This window comes from Ornithodoros turicata, unplaced genomic scaffold, assembly GCF_037126465.1.
Source record: "Ornithodoros turicata isolate Travis unplaced genomic scaffold, ASM3712646v1 Chromosome67, whole genome shotgun sequence".
Classification (NCBI taxonomy): Eukaryota; Metazoa; Arthropoda; class Arachnida; order Ixodida; family Argasidae; genus Ornithodoros; species Ornithodoros turicata.
In genome coordinates, this window is record NW_026999388.1 from 179536 (window position 1) to 198038 (window position 18503).

At 46.8% G+C, this 18503-nt stretch overlaps 1 protein-coding gene across 1 annotated transcript in view; it reads right to left on the bottom strand.

Moving 5' to 3' along the window:
* LOC135374489 (uncharacterized) overlaps positions 1 to 9144 on the bottom strand; it is a 62236-nt gene extending 53092 nt beyond the window's left edge. Inside the window, exon 1 of the mRNA XM_064607452.1 lies at positions 9036 to 9144. The gene's annotated coding sequence lies outside the window, so the exon portion shown is untranslated. The remainder of the gene's footprint in view (positions 1 to 9035) is intronic.
* Between the last annotated feature and the right edge of the window lie 9359 nt (positions 9145 to 18503).

The following is an 18503-nucleotide window of genomic DNA, read 5'->3' on the forward strand; positions in this document are numbered from 1 at the left end:
ACGAAAGTTACGTGTCTCGTGATTTTTCCTGTTAAAGTAATCGTTTACGACATGGGAAGAAAACAACATTCATTAAAATTTAATGGTTTGGTTTTATACGAGAAAAAATCGGAAATAGGAGGAACATTGCGGAATTTCCGGCCTGTGTATACCAGCACCGATTACAGCGTGACAAAGGGGGATTTGCGACGCTGTGCAGAGCATGTTTTTTGTATGCAAAAGAAATCCGTACACTTCTATGTGGTTTCTATGAGCCCCAGCTGCCGTTCACGCTGGGCACGGTTTTCGCCAGCTCTGCGAGCTTCGCTTTTGTCTAGCAGTAGCACCCGCCACATTCACATCTGGGAAGAAACGTTTCGTGGTATGTCGAATTTGGACTATTAGGGACTGCTAAAAAATTTGTAAACATTGGCGATAGTTTTGTGAGGGCCGAGCAGGGCCGCTGGATCGTTTCGCGCGGAATTGCCCAACTGGTACATAATCTTCACTCAATGTTCTTGAAAGAAACGTTTAAAAGACTGGAAATTTAGAGATCTTCTGAACGGAATATTATCTACTATAGCGGACGCATTAGCGCGTCCGTCCGCATAAGCAAAAATAAAAAGAAAAGAAAGTCAAGGTACGGTTGCACAATTATAAGGCAATTTTGAGCTTCAGCCGTGTGTTCATCAGATCGACTAAGCCACTGGAGCCTTCGCAATGTCGCACCGCGCATTATACCCTGCTTTCCAGTGGTTCAACTCATGTTTTCGCATACAGGGTGTGATGGATGAACCAATTCTTTTCTCAAATGTTTTATCGTAAAAGTACGAGTTAAACCGCTTTGTATTGCTGCGTGGATTAAAATATTTGGGGAGGGGGGTCACGTGACGGGGATTTTCCCTTGGCGCTCTAAAATGTCACCCGCACCCAGACTTCGAAGGATAGCTCCAGCGCAAATTGAGGTACGTACGTGTAATTTTAATATCTGATAGACGAATAATTGTGCCATTGTTCGACGTCAAGGTCGCGGTTGTGAACTTCTTGACGGGCAATATCTTGTGGATATCCCCATAAGGCGGCAACCGCATGGAGCACTTTTGCCAACTGAATGCCAGCAGAACTTGAAAGGAACGGTGACCTACTAAGCGAACAATAGACGACGGACCGATAAGCCGGTTTCTGCCAAGGATAGATATTTAGTCTGAGGAGAGGAAGTGACACCACACGACGGAACCGTGTGCGCCAATGAAAACACGCTTCACAGGAAATGCCATAAGCACGTGACAAAGCCACCTGTGACCATGCCTGTGACCGCTTTTTTTTTCTTCTTTTTTTTGCTTTCGTGCTTTGCCCTCTTCGTCCTGTCTCCTAGAAGGGCACGCAGATGGCCCGTCGCGCGGACTTCGACGTGGATATATTAATATCGGAGGTTTCTAGGAGACCACTTTTTTGGAACGTCAAACTTGTTCAGTATAAGGACATCAACTTAAAATATATCCTTTAGCAGGAGGTGGCAAGGTGTGTGCAAGGCGAAGGTGAATAAATGAAACATCAAAATATTATTTGTGGCACATGGCAAATCGGAAATGTGTGAGGAGAAAACGGTAACAAAAATGCAGTCAGATATTTCTTTAGTGAGCATTGCTAGGAACAAACATAAGCCAACATTCTCTTCGTACATATCTCAAAACTTCTTGTAAACACCTGACTTCTAGATGTTATTAGCACCGTACTTTTTCAAGAACCGCTAAAATGTCCTTTATGTTACTAAACAATGCGTACAGCAGTTTACTACAATAAGCATTGCCACATCGCGTGCAAAAAGCGGTGGTAAACGCGAGGCCGACGCTTCACCATGACAACCTCAACGTGGACATTCTGCTCCATGCGGTTGCATAGCTTCGATAGCGTTCCGTTCACGCTGAGTTGGCGCTCCGTTGGTCCGATTCAGTTGGCAAAAGTTGCTCCATGCGGTTGCCGCCTAAAGCGGCGTGCCGTTCACAATAACCGTAGCACGTCAATGGCGGTCGGCGAGGCCAGAACCAGGGACATTTGCAATCCGCGTACCAAGATTAATCTGGGCATAGCAAGAAGCGAGCGAGAAAAAGCAGTGCAGAAATTTCCGTTATATGATGCGTCTCGGACGCTTGGATTTCGCTCTGCAGGGGTCATCTTTTTTGTGGACGCCGACGCTGTAGAATGTGTATCTTGCGGAGTACCACACGCCGAGATCAGACGATCCAACAAAATCAAAGAGAGCATAGCGCGGCCTTGGAGCGTGGAAACCTCAGCCCCGTGTTTTGGAATAGCCGGCTCCTGAGTATTGTAGGAGCCACCACCTCCATATGTTGCTTCTATAATTCTAATCTCTCTCAGCCCATAGTCCACGAACTATCAAGGTTAGCAAAAACGAGACGTGAAAGGCCATTTCTTTCCGTTGAACGCGCTGTGAAGGCAAGCAAAAGCACACACACAGGGACGAAGGTGAACAGTCCGCTTTTCATACAGAGAGGTTGGCAGGGTTCCGTACAGTGACGGTAATCATTAACGTCAGCTGGGTGGGGCCTCGTTCCCCTTAACAAAGCTCTGGGGGACTCCAAGCCCCCACGCAGTCCATGTACTCTGGTAGGATGACACCCTTTACACCAGGAAAAGCTTTGTCGTCATATGCATGGGTGGTTGTGCTTATCTTGATGTAGGTATCGCCTAGTCGTAGATGACTTGAGTCGTCCTAATTGTCGTAGATGACGCCGATGAGCCGGCGTTCAGTTATCTCGAGTATGTGAGATATGAGACCCGACATGAAGGGGATAATGTTGAGGCTTCGGGCGGCACGTAACCTTGCCTAGCTCAAAGTCACGCGTCCTATATCTTACAGGGAGCGAGGACACACTCTCTATAAGAACAGTACTTGACTGCAAAAAACGCCAACCATTGAGCACATAGATGGCTATTGTTTCCTGTCTGTGGAGCTTTTGAGACAACAAAAAATAAAGATATTGTAGGTTGCAAAAAGGTCCACTTTTAGCGAATCGCGAGGGAGCTTTCTGGTTGATTTATGAGTCTGTTGCGGCAAGTCCACTCTGCCCTACTTTATAGGAACTAAAGCTTAACGAACATTCTGGAGCATCCCACGGCATGGTTCGGTTCGGTTAGGATAGGAATGCATGGTAGTCAACGGTTCCTTTGCGAGAAGCGCCACCTTTTTGTCGATAGGTTGTTAACGCAGACGGTGGCTTGCTTCCAGCACCGTGTGTCAGAGATTTCCGGCGCACGTCAAAAGAACCCCAGATGGTCCAAATTATCTGCACTCCTACCCATGTAGCCACACTGCGCAGACAAACCTTACGTGTAACATCACGGTACCATTATTATATTCGGGTAGCGTTTACCAAGGGTGTGTTGGTTCTGTTGAAACACAGGGAGATAACGTCGATATACTCTCTTACAGCAGGCGGTGCTGGTGAAAGGCCTCACAATTACAGGCCTCACAGAGGTGGGCAACGTCACGACTGACGTCCTTGGGAATGTGCCTCCCGGGCCGACTTCGTATGAGAGGATGAATTATGGTAAACGCCAAGACACGACAGGTCGGAGTTCTGTTTAGAACTCTTCGGGGAGGCTTGCGTGAAAGCAAAAAGGGAACGAAGAGCCCGACTCTGATGTGTCCAAAAGAGGCGTACACTTCCTATTTTCTGGAAGTCAGGGATGAATATTCTGAACGACGAGTGGCTCTGGACGGTGTTAAGCCGTCATGTTCTGTTCTTACGGTGGTCTTGTAGGAATTACTGGATTCTCACCACCAAGATCAACAGCTACGTTGCGGTTCTTCGTTGCCTCGCTGGTTTGCGATGGGGGCCGTCCTTCTCTGACCTCCGCCATGTCCACCAATCCCTCGTGCTGGGTTCTCTTCGGTATAGCCTTCCCATTTTGCATGGTATTAGCCCAAGCAGAAATCGAGATCTCCTCTTTAGCCACGCCAGGAGCGTCTGCTTGGGAGTCCCTTCGACTACCGAGACATCCTCTGTCCTAGCCGAGGCACGCGAACCGCCGATCGATGTCCTGCGGGACGGCGCAACATTCCGCGTTCTCGCACGGTACCTTACTCGGTATCCTCTTCACTATACCTTCGTCACGTCCACGAAGACTGCCCGGCCTCTGACTTCGGTCGTGCTCTCGTTCGCCTCAAAGGGTCCGCCCCTGCACAGTTCTCCCTACCCTCGCACGCCCCTGCGATGTGGACGCTTGCAAGACCCGAGATCTGTGCCACTATCCCCAGCCTCCAGAGAAAGAACGATGTGCCTGTGACAGTAGCCCGCCAGCTCGCGCTCGAGCATCTCAGTTCAGGCCTATCCCCTGAGGCGCGCCATTTATACTGATGGATCGGTAGCGAATGAGTCACCAGCAGCGGCCTACGTCTCGCAGGAAAACCGTGACCTCGCCCTCTGACTTCCTTACACGGTGTCCTCCACGGAGGAGAGCTGCTCGGATTGCCTTCCGCTCTGCGGCATATCGCTGAATCTGTGCCTGATGCGTGGGTCGTCCTCACATACAGCAAGGCGTCTTTTGCGCTCCTGTCAGCATGCCACCCGAGCGTCGTGAGTGATCTGCGTACCATGGTACTTCAGGAGCACGCCCAACTCTCCTCGGTCGGCCACCGTATCTGCCTTCAGTGGGTACCCGGGCATACAGGGCTACACGGAAACACCTGTGCTGACGCGGCTGCGAGACGCGCCGCGCTTGATGCGGCCACGTCGGTGCCCCTACTGCCGCGCCCGGTGTCTGCGTGTCGCCTGCTTATACGGCGTCTCTGCGGCGACGGCACCCGCCAGTTTGTTGTAGACGCTATCCGACCTAATGCGTTCCTGCAGTCCATCGACCCCTCACTGGAGTTTGCCATCGGCTACCGCTGTACCCGCGAGGAGGAGTCCCTTCTACATCGTCTTCGGCTGAATGTTGCCCTCGCCCGTTCACTCCTGTTCAAAATGGGCCATGTCTCATCTCCCACTTGCCCCTGCTGCTCTCATCAGCTCCTCCACTGTCAGCGTCTCCACCATCAGCGGGCCGTGCTCTGGCAACACCTCTCAGAGCTTGGGTGCACGGACGGACGGACAGACGTTTCTCTCGCAACACTCTTTGGCCCTGTGCAGCGAGCTAACCAGTGGAGCCGCTTTCTGCGTGACACGGGCCTCCTGGGCTCCCTGTGAGCCGAGTGTCTTTTTCAATTTTTCTTGTTTTCATTTATTTATTTATCTTTTTGTTATTTTCTTTTTTCTTGTTTATATTTCTCCTTTCTTTTTTCTCTTTTTTTTTGTTCTGCCAATAAATCCCCCCCCCCCCTCATTATGTAGGAGTGACGCCGTTCAAAACCCGGTAGTGCACACAATCGAATGTGGTTAGAGTTCACTTTTTATTGCAGGCGTACTTCTGTCCACAAATGCTTGAGTGAACTCGGTTGGAGCCCTCAGGTTAATCGACATCCTTCCGGAACATATGGAGGCAAAATTTACACTTTCAACTGAACAAGATAGTTGTCCTTACACCGGAATCGGAGGTCGGACAGAGAAAATGACCTTCATCGTTCAGGATATCCTTTCATTTAGTATTCTAGTGTGGTACTAAAGTTCTCGGCTTGCTGTTTGTTCTAGCAATCCCCTACAGTTTCCCAGCAATGCCATGGAAGTGTTGCACCAAATAATTATACGCCCTAAGAATGTGCGCGATACACGTTTAGTTGCCCCCAAAATCACCTGAGCCACTCAAGAAGCATATAGTTTGAACCTCTATATATTTATAATAACCATATTATAACCTCTATCTATATGTATGTGAAATCTCCCAAATCTATAGTTCCTGTTTTACTTATATATGTTCCCTCTTCTGTGCTTTTCTGCTACTTACCCTGCAGTATGGGTACTTCTGTGTAGCAAATATTAATAACAATAATAAAAAGTACGGTAAGAAACATAATTATATTAATTTATATTACTTCGTAGTACAAATTAACCCCTTTCAAAGGTATAGTGCGTAAAATATAAGTACCCAGAGTAAGCGTAGATGCTGTCCCCTGAGTCCCTCGTGTACGATAAGCTTTTAATCATTTTGCTTTCCACTTTACTCGCGATATTTCTCAAGTTTCTGAATATCTTCGCACGTGTCGACCGGTAGCGTGTCCCAATTACTTGATCGTAATGCTTATCTTTGCTTGTGCAGCACCCATGAGAATTACCTTCGTTGGTAGAAACAAACAAAAACAAATACGTAAAACAAATGACGCCCTTCCACGAATTTTAGAAAGAAGTCGCAAAACTTGATAGATTCGGGTCCTCGGAGTGATGTCACTGCAGTTTAAAAACTTTGCACAGAATAATGTCGTTAGCATTCCTAATTTGTGGAAAGCGCGTGGAGTTTTTGAGACAATTAACATGATTGTATATGCATCACATAAAGTGATGATCGCAGGCCGGGATATGTGTTCTGGGTTGACGTCACAAGACAGTAGTTCTAGTTTGTATTATACATAATACTGCACAAAAACGTGTGTTTTAAGACTAATACAATACTAATGATACATAGCTCGAAAAAGCACGGGTCTTGCGCGACATTTATTTCAAAATTTACAGTGCCTGTTTTACCAAACAATAGACTGGCTACTTGACTTTCATAATAACGAATTCTCAAGAATGGAATATTGAAATGGTTTGGTCGAAGCAAAGAACGTTTTGTGGCATATTTGCAGCTCTCGTGGCGAGGATGGTCGCCTTCCATGGCGGTTACGCGAACACTCCCTGAGGATTTTACACCTTCCCCTGACACCCCATTCACAGTTCGGTAATTGACGGTTCATAAATCGAGGGTTCATAAAACGAGTGTTGACTGTATATATTATAAATTAGTGAAGTTAGAAAGGCAAACAACGAAGGTAGGGGAAGTAAAAAATGGGGGTCGGTTTTTTCTGTGCCTATTTGTCCATTTTTTCTTATCAACTCAACGAGGAGACCTGCTTGTTTATTGCTATTCCTTCTCTTGAGGTTGCATTTGTTCTGCTTTTCTAATTTCTTTCCTATTCACGCATCTCCATATTCTTATTTTTCAATCAATCAATGGATCGTGAGAACTAAAAGAGCGCAACATACTCCTCTTTCTCTTTGGAGCGCAAATAACGGGTTATGTGATAGGATTTTATTGCCAGAAATGTTTCTTGTGTGTCTGACGATGAACGTCACGATACCGTAAAGGCATCAGAGAGACAGCTTATGTTAACAGCAACCGGGAAGTTGCACTTGTCATGGAACGCCAGACTTTTTTTTTATTTGCTAGTAAAATTGCGATAAAACGGCCAGGTTGGGTGGGAAATTATCCCCAATTTCTAAAGTGATCCCTACTTGGTACGTAGCCGTCTTTTGTTTTCCACACAATGTTACGCGATCTAGTTTTGCCACTATATTTGACGATCAATGCCCAGTTGGTGACGCATTCTACGCAGTATTTCCATAATTTTCAGTTTTCATTTTCTAACGAAACAAACTGTAGGTGCAATTGTGACGAAAATTATGACTTATAATAGTACTGAGGGCTCAGGTTATCGAAGAGATAAATTTTCTGAGATTGCAGCTCTACTGCTTTGCAGTACGTAAGGTACCTAGGATAAGCTTTAGCTCCGAGTTATTTGACATTCAAGCATGTCATTATTGCGACGTGTACGAAATGCAACAGTGGCGGATCCAAACCATCAGGTTAAATCGTGTCCTCCCAATCTGCCGAATCCACACTCGCCGAATGCTTTGAAGGCCGGGAGAAATCCCTTGACTTCCGAATGTGCTGGTTCGACTGGCCGAATAACCGACATGTCCCTTCCCATATTAGGCTCTTCCCTTTCACGCTTCGCAAAAAAAAAAAAAAATGCCCTCAAAGTGAAGGACTTACCTCCCTGTTAAAGTGGGACTCCCGGTCGTATCACCTGCACTACATACAATGCAAGGAATACGAGCTTACCAAATTATTGTCTCGTAAAATTATTCGCTCAGAGAAAAAAGCCGACCACGAATGGAAGCACTATATCAATCGATCAACTGGCTAACACAAAGCCCGGCGTGTCCGATGCTCGCAATACGGCGCAACTGGCGGCATAAGGTGAGCCACTCCATTGTGCTCTTTCAGTTTCTCCCCATAACGCTCGCATTATCCGCAGTGAACAGTAGTGATGTACCCACAACGCTTTATAAATCGCAACTTTTCGAAACGTTCCCGCAAAGGTGTCTTGCCTCGAATGGAGGATAGAATTTGTTCTCCCCATCTTAAGCTACACACATTTGACATTGTATTCTTGTGTTGTATTTATTCTGTCGAATAAATGTTCTATGTTTGACAGTTCTACGGAGCAATTATGAAACAAAAGTGGTAAAAAGTGAATAAGAAATGTTGTATTCTAGATGATACTGTTAGGCTCTCGCCAATGTTATCAGCCTCTTCTCTCTCCCCTTTTCCCCACAGAATAGATTGCTGATTACTGTGACACTGACTACTGTGCACACTCAAGGCGGTGCCAAGTTTAATTAATTATTATCATTATATCGCCTGCGTGGTGTATCTACTTCCCACGATGTCCGTTGTACACAAGAAAACACTGCACACACGACCCTCATTCCAGTGAATTACAGGGATGATTATGTTAACACTCTCGATGCGAGCTATTCGAGGTGGCAGAACACATCCCGGCCATAGAGAGCTCGTAAGAACGTAAAAACACGCACGTTAATAACATTCGCTTTCGGAAATAAAGGGACATAGAGTACATCCGAGTGTAAGTAGCATATTTTGCAAAATCGGTGGCGCAGATTGCGCAATGCAATGGACGGAAAGAACAGAAAAAAGTAAGAGTTACGTTAACAATTACGTATTTCTGAGGTTAAAAGCGGGAAAAAATCTCTTTTCATTAACCTGATATTCTCTCGCCGAGAACAATCCTTCCAAGGCACCCTCCGGTACCACGATTATGCGTTTGTAAAAGCAGGCGAGGGATTCCATCTGAGAATGAAAGAATAACTACTCACCTGTTGGGAGTCAGCCTTCCTACAGGATAGCCTATGTTACAATAGTTGTTCATGTCCGAGCTATTATCATTGTCCTCCACTTGAGGGAACGAGGCCGCGGGAAAAGATAAAACACCTGACCGAGTTCGCAGCAGCTTCGCCAGATGTTGTGCAACAAGTAGCTGAGTAGAAAAACGAATGTCTGCTCTCTAAGTATGGACACAATGTTATGAAGCAGAAAAAAACTTATAATAACAATAAATGACGGACAATTAAATATATTCTTGGTCAATTAAACAGCATCAGCAATCTCTCTCGGCGACATGCTCATTAAATTTGATAATTGCATTTTTCAATTATGAGCAACTTGGGCGCAATAACACATTTTTCAAGGGAAGGGTCAGGTGTACTTGACGAGGGGTCCGCTAACACAGCAGGGTCACACAGCCGTCTCAGAGCCGTTTATAAGGAGAGTTTGGCCATTAGGAGGAGCCTAACTTGAAGGCTAAAGCGACCTCCCCCGCCGCGTCATATTGATGCTGATCGTTGTTTACAATCCAAGGAGGGAAGACATGTGCGTCTTTTTCAGTTTGGCAACAAAGCCCTCTTTATCACAGGCGGCTGTGAGGTTATTCCTGTAGAGTACATTCAATGGGGCAACAAAGCATCACGTGACCCTGGAGTAACCACCCTTCGCCGGGAATTTCCGAACGGTCGGAGTCATTCTGCGCTTAAGATGGCGGACGTTGAAGTTTCGATTTGCGCCAAATAAACCTCTACCTGAGAAACGTCAGAATGACGTTGGTAGACAGACTGAAACCGAAACAGATCGGAGAGCCAGGTTCCACGAATGGGCACTTGGTTGCTGCCATTGAAAGAAAAGTAGGACCGACGTTCCTTTCAGGGACTCTCAGGGGTAATCCCCTCAAGACCGCGTGGTTTTCTGGCGCGACCTCGTTCGCCCCATAGCTTCGAGTATAGTTCAACCGTACCAAACCAGTGGCGCTATCAAACACTATGACGTCATTTGTTTACAAACAGGGAGAGGTCTATTGTAACGTGTATTCAGAAAGAGGTATGGGGGCAACAATATGTTTCTATTTTCTCTGGAATTCGGGATGAAATCGTGCGCTATTAGCACTTAGGTGTTGTTACTTGCTCCTGTTACTCTTGTTACATGCTTAGGTGTTTGTTACTTGCTGTATGTCAAGCGATCCTCAGTAAAACTTACATGTATACCTGATGGTCAAGCCTGCGTTCCTCGAGAATTTCTCGAAAGTGTAGTTCGTTATCGGGACTTGGGGGTTTTAAAAACTAGTGAAAGCGTTTGAAAGTTAAATATCGCATATGCGAGTGAAAGAGGGTCATATACGGAAACTAAAAATATAAAAGTAATAAAATAGTGTGGTCTAACCTTTTTTATATGCGTTTGAATAACACAACCTGCTAGAGCAGGGCAACCGCGGCCTTGCTGAGCCTAGCGCATTTGGAAGTTGCCATCCTGTGAAATGTAGGAACCGTCAAGTTAGGTTAGGTTAACGCACCCAGGTTAGGTCAGAGCGCTTATTTTTTTCCTTTTTTTGTGTGTGGGAAGGGGGGTGCCGAGATATTCTCGCCGACACCAGACTGTGCCGCCAAAGTGTATTTGTCTCCTAAGTCCACATGGCGGATTACGTTGTAGAAATCGGAGACACAAGTTAATTTTTATGTGCTTCACACAACCCTATGACCTTCATTCGCTGTAACAATTCTTCAATAATTATATAAATGTTTCCTTGTCCGCTAGAAAAGATCAGTGGTCGATATCTCTGTTAAACTGGTGGACATAAATGTTTTGTGGTGCTCCGATTGAAAATAAACCGCCGAAAATGCCGTCGCACCACAGAAATTGCCAACTGCGAACTCAGACTAACCTGGATAAAGAATGCAAACACCCAACTTGAACTAATCTGATAATAAACTAAGCAACATGCTGTGCCGGCGCGTCCGCCCTGCTAAGCACAAAGGTTGTTAAAATGTGGTTTTCATTCGCTAAAAAACTTCAACTGATATTGAAGACAATATAAACAATATTCGCTTTTTAAACACGAAATGCCATCTTACCCAGCAATCAAGGTAACATCTCATTACGGTAGAAGTCGCATTACGGCCGTAAGTCTCATTACGGCCGAAAATCCTTTAATCCCTAAGTGTCTCATTACGGCCGAAGTCTCAATAAGGCCGAAGGTAGTCTCATTTCGGCCGAAGATGTTTCATCACGGCCAAAAAGAAAAAAGAAGCGCCCCCCATATTAGCAATCGCTGTGTTGTATGCTTCCCAAAGTGTCTTGCGGGTGTGCCCTCACGGCTTGTGTCACACACAATGGTTCATGCACACAATACTGCGAAAGTGTTTCATGCATCCCTCGTGAAAAATGTTTTTATTCCCATACTGTGTCATACGATATTTGTATCCGTTATGCCATCTTCTCTCGGTATTCGAGTAACATCCTACTCATTGGTTCTGTGAGGACACTCTATGTGTGTGTTCTGAAAAGGTTACTCCACAGAAGCATGTACCAGGAGCCACATGATCTGTTCCCCCACTAGCTGCCTTCTACAATGTACGTCCACCTGAAATTAAAAAAAGTACATAAGGTGCTGTATAAAACAACATATGCTCTTGTTTCATGATGCCTATGAGACATATGTTGTCAACCAGACTTTTTTTTTCATATATTCAAGCCATTTCAAGAAATTATGGACAACAATGACAGTTACATCATAATGATGCAGTTGCATAGCCAGAAAAACATTTCAGGAGGTGTTTTATGAGGACTTTACATAGGGTGGAAGAGCTCCCCTCGTTAATTTTTTGGGGTCGTTATACACCTGGGAGGGCGACTGAGCACTCCTCAATGCCACAGTGCAAGCCAGTGAATTATAATGAGGGGAAAAGCCATTAAAGAAACAAGTAAATGACACTAGACGTGTTTGAAATTCAAAATTACAGATTAAGATGGATTCTATAGCTGCACGCAGAGAAACAGATACTCATGGAACGATGCGACAGCACCAGAGGACACGTGTTTCGTCAGCTCTAGGTACCTGCGCATCGTTCAAAATTGGCAAACCAGGGGTCGCTCAGCGAGCGATATACACCTGGGAGGGTGACTGAGCACTCCTCAATGCCACAGTGCAAGCCAGTGAGTTATATTGAGGGGAACAAACCACTAAAGAAACAAGTAAATGACACTAAACGTGTTTGAAATTCAAAATTACAGATTAAGATGGCTTCTATGGCTGCACGCAGAGAAACAGATACTCATGGAACGATGCGACAGCACCAGAGGAGACGTGTTTCGCCGTGTTTGCGGCTCGTCAGCTGTGGGTAGCTGAGCATCGTTCGGAATTGGCAAACCAGGGGTCACTCAGCGAGCGATATACACCTGGGAGGGTGACTGAGCACTCCTCAATGCCACAGTGCAAGCCAGTGAGTTATATTGAGGGGAACAAACCACTAAAGAAACAAGTGAATGACACTAAACGTGTTTGAAATTCAAAATTACAGATTAAGATGGCTTCTATGGCTGCACGCAGAGAAACAGATACTCATGGAACGATGCGACAGCACCAGAGGAGACGTGTTTCGCCGTGTTTGCGGCTCGTCAGCTGTGGGTAGCTGAGCATCGTTCGGAATTGGCAAACCAGGGGTCGCTCAGCGAGCGATATACACCTGGGAGGGTGACTGAGCACTCCTTAAAGCCACAGTGCAAGCCAGTGAGTTATAATGAGGGGAACAAACCATTAAAGAAACAAGTAATGACACTAGACGTGTTTGAAATTCAAAATTACAGATTAAGGTGGCTTCTATGGCTGCACGCAGAGAAACAGATACTCATGGAACGATCCGAGAGCACCAGAGGAGATGTGTTTCGCCGTGTTTGCGGCTCGTCAGCCCTGGGTAGCTGCGCATCGTTCGGAATTGGCAAACCAGGGGTCACTCAGCGAGCGATATACACCTGGGAGGGTGACTGAGCACTCCTCAATGCCACAGTGCAAGCCAGTGAGTTATAATGAGGGGAACAAACCATTAAAGAAACAAGTAATGACACTAGACGTGTTTGAAATTCAAAATTACATATTAAGGTGGCTTCTATGGCTGCACGTAGAGAAACAGATACTCATGGAACGATCCGAGAGCACCAGAGGAGATGTGTTTCGCCGTGTTTGCGGCTCGTCAGCCCTGGGTAGCTGCGCATCGTTCGGGATTGGCAAACCAGGGGTCACTCAGCGAGCGATATACACCTGGGAGGGTGACTGAGCACTCCTCAATGCCACAGTGCAAGCCAGTGAGTTATATTGAGGGGAACAAACCATTAAAGAAACAAGTAAATGACACTAAACGTGTTTGAAATTCAAAATTACAGATTAAGATGGCTTCTATGGCTGCACGCAGAGAAACAGATACTCATGGAACGATCCGAGAGCACCAGAGGAGATGTGTTTCGCCGTGTTTGCGGCTCGTCAGCCCTGGGTAGCTGCGCATCGTTCGGAATTGGCAAACCAGGGGTCACTCAGCGAGCGATATACACCTGGGAGGGTGACTGAGCACTCCTCAATGCCACAGTGCAAGCCAGTGGGTTATAATGAGGGGAACAAACCATTAAAGAAAAAAGTAATGACACTAGACGTGTTTGAAATTCAAAATTACAGATTAAGATGGCTTCTATGGCTGCACGCAGAGAAACAGATACTCATGGAACGATGCGACAGCACCAGAGGAGACGTGTTTCGCCGTGTTTGCGGCTCGTCAGCTTTGGGTAGCTGCGCATCGTTCGGAATTGGCAAACCAGGGGTCGCTCAGCGAGCGATATACACCTGGGAGGGTGACTGAGCACTCCTCAATGCCACAGTGCAAGCCAGTGAGTTATAATGAGGGGAACAAACCATTAAAGAAACAAGTAATGACACTAGACGTGTTTGAAATTCAAAATTACAGATTAAGATGGCTTCTATGGCTGCACGCAGAGAAACAGATACTCATGGAACGATGCGACAGCACCAGAGGAGACGTGTTTCGCGGTGTTTGCGGCTCGTCAGCCCTGGGTAGCTGCGCATCGTTCGGGATTGGCAAACCAGGGGTCACTCAGCGAGCGATATACACCTGGGAGGGTGACTGAGCACTCCTCAATGCCACAGTGCAAGCCAGTGAGTTATAATGAGGGGAACAAACCATTAAAGAAACAAGTAAATGACACTAAACGTGTTTGAAATTCAAAATTACAGATTAAGATGGCTTCTATGGCTGCACGCAGAGAAACAGATACTCATGGAACGATGCGACAGCACCAGAGGAGACGTGTTTCGCCGTGTTTGCGGCTCGTCAGCTCTGGGTAGCTGCGCATCGTTCGGAATTGGCAAACCAGGGGTCGCTCAGCGAGCGATATACACCTGGGAGGGTGACTGAGCACTCCTCAATGCCACAGTGCAAGCCAGTGAGTTATAATGAGGGGAACAAACCATTAAAGAAACAAGTAAATGACACTAAACGTGTTTGAAATTCAAAATTACAGATTAAGATGGCTTCTATGGCTGCACGCAGAGAAACAGATACTCATGGAACGATCCGACAGCACCAGAGGAGACGTGTTTCGCCGTGTTTGCGGCTCGTCAGCCCTGGGTAGCTGCGCATCGTTCGGAATTGGCAAACCACGGGTCACTCAGCGAGCGATATACACCTGGGAGGGTGACTGAGCACTCCTCAATGCCACAGTGTAAGCCAGTGAGTTATAATGAGGGGAACAAACCATTAAAGAAACAAGTAATGACACTAGACGTGTTTGAAATTCAAAATTACAGATTAAGGTGGCTTCTATGGCTGCACGCAGAGAAACAGATACTCATGGAACGATCTGACAGCACCAGAGGAGATGTGTTTCGCCGTGTTTGCGGCTCGTCAGCCCTGGGTAGCTACGCATCGTTCGGGATTGGCAAACCAGGGGTCACTCAGCGAGCGATATACACCTGGGAGGGTGACTGAGCACTCCTCAATGCCACAGTGCAAGCCAGTGAGTTATATTGAGGGGAACAAACCATTAAAGAAACAAGTAAATGACACTAAACGTGTTTGAAATTCAAAATTACAGATTAAGATGGCTTCTATCGCTGCACGCAGAGAAACAGATACTCATGGAACGATGCGACAGCACCAGAGGAGACGTGTTTCGCCGTGTTTGCGGCTCGTCAGCTCTGGGTAGCTGCGCATCGTTCGGAATTGGCAAACCAGGGGTCACTCAGCGAGCGATATACACCTGGGAGGGTGACTGAGCACTCCTCAATGCCACAGTGCAAGCCAGTGAGTTATATTGAGGGGAACAAACCATTAAAGAAACAAGTAAATGACACTAAACGTGTTTGAAATTCAAAATTACAGATTAAGATGGCTTCTATGGCTGCACGCAGAGAAACAGATACTCATGGAACGATGCGACAGCACTAGAGGAGACGTGTTTCGCCGTGTTTGCGGCTCGTCAGCTCTGGGTAGCTGCGCATCGTTCGGAATTGGCAAACCAGGGGTCACTCAGCGAGCGATATACACCTGGGAGGGTGACTGAGCACTCCTCAATGCCACAGTGCAAGCCAGTGAGTTATAATGAGGGGAACAAACCATTAAAGAAACAAGTAATGACACTAGACGTGTTTGAAATTCAAAATTACAGATTAAGGTGGCTTCTATGGCTGCACGCAGAGAAACAGATACTCGTGGAACGATCCGAGAGCCCAGAGGAGATGTGTTTCGCCGTGTTTGCGGCTCGTCAGCCCTGGGTAGCTGCGCATCGTTCGGAATTGGCAAACCAGGGGTCACTCAGCGACCGATATACACCTGGGAGGGTGACTGAGCACTCCTCAATGCCACAGTGCAAGCCAGTGGGTTATAATGAGGGGAACAAACCATTAAAGGAACAAGTAATGACACTAGACGTGTTTGAAATTCAAAATTACAGATTAAGGTGGCTTCTATGGCTGCACGCAGAGAAACAGATACTCATGGAACGATCCGACAGCACCAGAGAAGATGTGTTTCGCCGTGTTTGCGGCTCGTCAGCTCTGGGTAGCTGCGCATCGTTCGGAATTGGCAAACCAGGGGTCACTCAGCGAGCGATATACACCTGGGAGGGTGACTGAGCACTCCTCAATGCCACAGTGCAAGCCAGTGAGTTATATTGAGGGGAACAAACCATTAAAGAAACAAGTAAATGACACTAAACGTGTTTGAAATTCAAAATTACAGATTAAGATGGCTTCTATCGCTGCACGCAGAGAAACAGATACTCATGGAACGATGCGACAGCACCAGAGGAGACGTGTTTCGCCGTGTTTGCGGCTCGTCAGCTCTGGGTAGCTGCGCATCGTTCGGAATTGGCAAACCAGGGGTCACTCAGCGAGCGATATACACCTGGGAGGGTGACTGAGCACTCCTCAATGCCACAGTGCAAGCCAGTGAGTTATATTCAGGGGAACAAACCATTAAAGAAACAAGTAAATGACACTAAACGTGTTTGAAATTCAAAATTACAGATTAAGATGGCTTCTATGGCTGCACGCAGAGAAACAGATACTCATGGAACGATGCGACAGCACTAGAGGAGACGTGTTTCGCCGTGTTTGCGGCTCGTCAGCTCTGGGTAGCTGCGCATCGTTCGGAATTGGCAAACCAGGGGTCACTCAGCGAGCGATATACACCTGGGAGGGTGACTGAGCACTCCTCAATGCCACAGTGCAAGCCAGTGAGTTATAATGAGGGGAACAAACCATTAAAGAAACAAGTAATGACACTAGACGTGTTTGAAATTCAAAATTACAGATTAAGGTGGCTTCTATGGCTGCACGCAGAGAAACAGATACTCGTGGAACGATCCGAGAGCCCAGAGGAGATGTGTTTCGCATTGTTTGCGGCTCGTCAGCCCTGGGTAGCTGCGCATCGTTCGGAATTGGCAAACCAGGGGTCACTCAGCGAGCGATATACACCTGGGAGGGTGACTGAGCACTCCTCAATGCCACAGTGCAAGCCAGTGGGTTATAATGAGGGGAACAAACCATTAAAGGAACAAGTAATGACACTAGACGTGTTTGAAATTCAAAATTACAGATTAAGGTGGCTTCTATGGCTGCACGCAGAGAAACAGATACTCATGGAACGATCCGACAGCACCAGAGGAGACGTGTTTCGCCGTGTTTGCGGCTCGTCAGCCCTGGGTAGCTGCGCATCGTTCGGGATTGGCAAACCAGGGGTCACTCAGCGAGCGATATACACCTGGGAGGGTGACTGAGCACTCCTCAATGCCACAGTGCAAGCCAGTGAGTTATATTGAGGGGAACAAACCATTAAAGAAACAAGTAAATGACACTAAACGTGTTTGAAATTCAAAATTACATATTAAGATGGCTTCTATGGCTGCACGCAGAGAAACAGATACTCATGGAACGATGCGACAGCACCAGAGAAGACGTGTTTCGCCGTGTTTGCGACTCGTCAGCTCTGGGTAGCTGCGCATCGTTCGGAATTGGCAAACCACGGGTCACTTAGCGAGCGATATACACCTGGGAGGGTGACTGAGCACTCCTCAATGCCACAGTGCAAGCCAGTGAGTTATAATGAGGGGAACAAACCATTAAAGAAACAAGTAATGACACTAGACGTGTTTGAAATTCAAAATTACTGATTAAGGTGGCTTCTATGGCTGCACGCAGAGAAACAGATACTCATGGAACGATCCGACAGCACCACAGGAGACGTGTTTCGCCGTGTTTGCGGCTCGTCAGCTCTGGGTAGCTGCGCATCGTTCGGAATTGGCAAACCAGGGGTCACTCAGCGAGCGATATACACCTGGGAGGGTGACTGAGCACTCTTCAATGCCACAGTGCAAGCCAGTGAGTTATAATGAGGGGAACAAACCATTAAAGAAACAAGTAATGACACTAGACGTGTTTGAAATTCAAAATTACAGGCTTCTATGGCTGCACGCAGAGAAACAGATACTCATGGAACGATCCGACAGCACCACAGGAGATGTGTTTCGCCGTGTTTGCGGCTGGTCAGCTCTGGGTAGCTGCGCATCGTTCGGAATTGGCAAACCAGGGGTCACTCAGCGAGCGATATACACCTGGGAGGGTGACTGAGCACTCCTCAATGCCGCAGTGCAAGCCAGTGAGTTATAATGAGGGGAACAAACCATTAAAGAAACAAGTAATGACACTAGACGTGTTTGAAATTCAAAATTACAGATTAAGGTGGCTTCTATGGCTGCACGCAGAGAAACAGATACTCATGGAACGATCCGACAGCACCAGAGGAGACGTGTTTCGCCGTGTTTGCGGCTCGTCAGCCCTGGGTAGCTGCGCATCGTTCGGAATTGGCAAAGCACGGGTCACTCAGCGAGCGATATACACCTGGGAGGGTGACTGAGCACTCCTCAATGCCACAGTGCAAGCCAGTGAGTTATAATGA